Here is a 5,528-nt window from a genome sequence, read left to right on the forward strand (position 1 = left end):
CACATCGACTTTGGAACTGTTTCCCACGCGCATCGTCACCTCGTCCTTGGCCAGTGCTCGCTTATTCCGTAGTCCCTGTTTCGAGTTGCAAATATTAGCAACAGAACCAGTATCAAATACCCAGGTGCTACTACGAGCTCTAGTTAGGTACACATCAATAACATGTATATCACATATACCTTTGTTCACTTTGCCATCCTTCTTATCCGCCAAATACTTGGGGCAGTTCCACTTCCAGTGACCAGTCTGCTTGCAGTAGAAGCACTCAGTTTCAGGCTTAGGTCCAGACTTGGGTTTCTTCTCTTGAGCAGCAACTTGCTTGCTGTTCTTCTTGAAGTTCCCCTTCTTCTTCCCTTTGCCCTTTTTCTTGAAACTAGTGGTCTTGTTGACCATCAACACTTGATGCTCCTTTTTGATTTCTACCTCCGCAGCCTTTAGCATTGCGAAGAGCTCGGGAATTGTCTTGTTCATCCCTTGCATATTATAGTTCATCACAAAGCTCTTGTATCTTGGTGGTAGTGATTGGAGAATTCTGTCAATGACGCTATCATCCGGAAGATTAACTCCCAGTTGAATCAAGTGATTATTATACCCAGACATTTTGAGTATATGCTCACTGACAGAACTATTCTCCTCCATCTTGCAGCTGTAGAACTTATTGGAGACTTCATATCTCTCAATCCGGGCATTTGCTTGAAATATTAACTTCAACTCCTGGAACATCTCATATGCTCCATGACGTTCAAAACGTCATTGAAGACCCGGTTCTAAGCCGTAAAGCATGGCACACTGAACTATAGAGTAGTCATCAGCTTTGCTCTGCCAGACGTTCACAACATCTGGTGTTGCTCCTGTAGCAGGCCTGGCACCCAGCGGTGCTTCCAGGACGTAATTCTTCTATGCAGCAATGAGGATAATCCTCAAGTTACGGACCCAGTCCGTGTAATTGCTACCATCATCTTTCAACTTTGCTTTCTCAAGGAACGCATTAAAATTCAACGGAACAACAGCACGAGCCATCTATCTACAACAAACATAGACAAGCAAAATACTATCAGGTACTAAGTTCATGATAAATTTAAGTTCAATTAATCATATTACTTAAGAACTCCCACTTAGACAGACATCTCTCTAGCCATCTAAGTGATCACGTGATCCAAATCAACTAAACCATAACCGATCATCACGTGAGATGGATTAGTTTTCAATGGTGAACATCTCTATGTTGATCATATCTCCTATATGATTCACGCTCGACCTTTCGGTCTCCGTGTTCCGAGGCCATATCTGCATATGCTAGGCTCGTCAAGTTTAACCTGAGTATTCTGCGTGTGCAAAACTGGCTTGCACCCGTTGTAGATGGACGTAGAGCTTATCACACTCGATCATCACGTGGTGTCTGGGCACGACGAACTTTGGCAACGGTGCATACTCAGGAAGAACACTTCTTGATAATTTTTAGTGAGAGATCATCTTAAAATGCTACCGTCAATCAAAGCAAGATAAGATGCATAAAGGATAAACATCACATGCAATCAATATAAGTGATATGATATGGCCATCATCATCTTGTGCTTGTGATCTCCATCTCCGAAGCACCATCGTGATCACCATTGTCACCGGCGCGACACCTTGATCTCCATTGTAGCATCGTTGTCGTTTACGCCATCTATTGCTTCTACGACTATCGCTACCGCTTAGTGATAAAGTAAAGCAATTACAAGACGTTTGCATTTCATACAATAAAGCGACAACCATATGGCTCCTGCCAGTTGCCGATAACTTCGGTTACAAAACATGATCATCTCATACAATAAAATATAGCATCACGTCTTGGCCATATCACATCACAACATGCCCTGCAAAAACAAGTTAGACGTCCTCTACTTTGTTGTTGCAAGTTTTACGTGGCTGCTACGGGATGAGCAAGAACCATTCTTACCTACGCATCAAAACCACAACGATAGTTTGTCAAGTTGGTGCTGTTTTAACCTTCGCAAGGACCGGGCGTAGCCACACTCGGTTCAACTAAAGTTGGAGAAACTGACACCCGCTAGTCACCTGTGTGCAAAGCACGGCGGTAAAACCAGTCTCGCGTAAGCGTACGCGTAATGTCGGTCCGGGCCGATTCATCCAACAATACCGCCGAACCAAAGTATGACATGCTGGTAAGCAGTATGACTTGTATCGCCCACAACTCACTTGTGTTCTACTCGTGCATATAACATCAACGCATAAAACCTAGGCTCGGATGCCACTGTTGGGGAACGTAGTAATTTCAAAAAATTTCCTACGCACACGCAAGATCATGGTGATGGCATAGCAATGAGAGGGGAGAGTGTTGTCTACGTACCCTCGTAGACCGTTAAGCGGAAGCGTTATGACAACGCGGTTTATGTAGTCGTACGTCTTCACGAATCGACCGATCCAAGCACTGAATGTACGGCACCTCCGTGTTCAGCACACGTCCAGCTCGATGACGTCCCCCGGGCTCCAATCCAGCAAAGCGTCGGGGATGAGTTCCGTCAACACGACGGCGTGGTGACGATGATGATGTTCTACCGGCGCAGGGCTTCGCCTAAACTCCGTGACGATATGACCGAGGTGGAATATGGTGGAGGGGGGCACCGCACACGGCTAAGGAACGATCCGTAGATCAACTTGTGTGTCTATGGGGTGCCCCCCTCCCCCGTATATAAAGGGGGAGAGGAGGAGGGGCCGGCCTAAGGGGAGGCGCACCCTAGGAGGGGGAAACCTACACCAAGTAGGTTTGCCCCCTCCCTTTCCTATTCCAAGAAGGAGGGGGGAGGAAGGAGTGGGAGAGGGGGAAGGCAAGGGGGGCGCCGCCCCCCCTTCCTTGTCCTATTCGGACTCAAGGGGAGGGGGCTCGCCTCTTGCCCTGGCCAGCCCCTCTCTCTCTCCACTAGGGCCCATCAAGGCCCATTACTTCCCGGGGGGGTTCCGGTAACCCTCCGGTACTCCGGTTTTTCTCCGAAAACACCCGGAACACTTCCGGTGTCCGAATATAGTCATCCAATATATCAATCTTTATGTCTCGACCATTTCGAGACTCCTCGTCATGTCCGTGATCACATCCGGGACTCCGAACAACCTTCGGTACATCAAAACTTATAAACTCATAATAAAACTGTCATCGTAACGTTAAGCGTGCGGACCCTACGGGTTCGAGAACTATGTAGACATGACCTAGAACTATTCTTGGTCAATAACCATTAGCGGAACCTGGATGTTCATATTGGTTCCCACATATTCTACGAAGATCTTTATCGGTCAAACCGCATAACAACATACGTTGTTCCCTTTGTCATCGGTATGTTACTTGCCCGAGATTCGATTGTCGGTATCCAATACCTAGTTCAATCTCATTACCGACAAGTCTCTTTACTCATTCTGTAATACATCATCTCATAACTAACTCATTAGTTACAATACTTGCAAGGCTTAGGTGATGAGTATTACCGAGAGGGCCCAGAGATACCTCTCCGACAATCGAAGTGACAAAACCTAATCTCGAATTATGCCAACTCAACATGTACCTTTGGAGACACCTGTAGAGCACCTTTATACTCACTCGGTTACGTTGTGACGTTTGGTAGCACACAAAGTGTTCCTCCGGTAAACGGGAGTTGCATAATCTCATAGTTGTAGGAACTTTGTATAAGTCATGAAGAAAGCAATAACAACATACTAAATGATCAAGTGCTAAGCTAACGGAATGGGTCAAGTCAATCACATCATTCTCCTAATGATGTGATCCCATTAATCAAATGACAACACATGCCTATGGTTAGGAAACATAACCATCTTTGATCAATGAGCTAGTTCAAGTAGAGGCATACTAGTGACACTATGTTTGTCGATGTATTCACACATGTATCATGTTTCCGGTTAATACAATTCTAGCATGAATAATAAACATTTATCATGATATGAGGAAATAAATAATAACTTTATTATTGCCTCTAGGGCATATTTCCTTCAGTGGCCCAATCCTTTATGTAGCAAAGGATAAGCCTGGACAATTTCTAATAATGATAAAGGAGCTCCCGAGGACACATTGGGAATTATCGTCAAGCTAGTTTTCATCACGTTCATATGATTCGCGTTCGGTACTTTGATAATTTGATATGTGGGTGGACTGGTACTCGGGTACTTCCCTAACTTGGACAAGCATCCCACGTATGATTAACCACTATTGCAAGCACCCGCAACTACAAAAAGAAGTATTAAGGTAAACCTAACCACAACATTAAGCGTATGGATCCATATCAGCCCCTAACGAAGCAACACATAAACTAGGGTTTAAGCTTCTGTCACTCTAGCAACCCATCATCTACTTATTACTTCCCCATGCCTTCCTGTAGGCCCAAATAATGGTGAAGTGTCATGTAGTCGACGTTCACATAACACCACTAGAGGAAAAGACAACATACATCTCATCAAAATATCGAACGAATACCAAATTCACATGACTACTAATAGCAAGAATTCACCCATGTCCTCAGGAACAAACGTAACTACTCACAAAGCATATTCATGTTCATAATCAGAGGAGTAATAATATGCATAAAGGATCCGAACATATGATCTTCCACCAAGTAAACTAATTAGCATCAACTACAAGGAGTAATCAACACTACTAACAACCCACAGGTACCAATTTGTGGTTTTGATACAAGATTGGATACAAGAGATGAACTAGGGTTTTGAGAGGAGATGGTGCTGGTGAAGATGTTGATGGAGATTGACCCCCTCCCGATGAGAGGATCGTTGGTGATGATTTCCCCCTCCCGGAGGGAAGTGTCCCCGGCAAAACAGCTCTGCCAGAGCCCTAGATTGATTCCGCCAAGGTTCCGCCTCGTCCCGTAAGCTTGCCCACGATTTTTTCCAGGGTAAAAATGATGATATAGTAGAAGATGGACGCTGAAGGCCCATCAGGGGGCCTAGGAGATAGGAGGGCGCGCCCTATAGGGGGGAGCTGTCTCCTGGACAGGGTGTGGGCCCCCTGGCCTATTTCTTTCGCTCAGAAATTCTTATTAAATCCAAAAAGTTGTTTCGTGGAGTTTCAGGACTTTTGGAGCTGTGCAGAATAGGTTTCCAACGTTTGCTCCTTTTCCAGCTAGAATTCCAGCTGCCGGCATTCCCCCTCTTCATGGTAAACCTTGTAAAATAAGAGAGAATAGCCATAAGTATTGAGATATAATGTGTAATAAGAGCCCATAATGCAATAAATATTGATATAAAAGCATGATGCAAAATGGACGTATCAGGGCCGGCCAGCTCGCGCGGCGGCGGCTGGTGCCACCCAACGGCGGCCAGAGCATGCGGCGCCGGTGTCCAAGCCAGCCGGCGAGGCGGTGCGCCCACGGCGCGGTGCAGCCAGGGGCAAGGCATGGCGCGGCCAGAGGCACGGCGCGTGGCGCGGCCGCCGGAAGGGCGCGCGACGCGGCCATCGGCACAGCACAACGCGCGGCTCGGCCATCGGCACGACACAGCGCGGCCAGAGG

Source organism: Triticum dicoccoides, chromosome 2B (assembly GCF_002162155.2).
Source record: "Triticum dicoccoides isolate Atlit2015 ecotype Zavitan chromosome 2B, WEW_v2.0, whole genome shotgun sequence".
NCBI lineage: Eukaryota > Viridiplantae > Streptophyta > Magnoliopsida > Poales > Poaceae > Triticum > Triticum dicoccoides.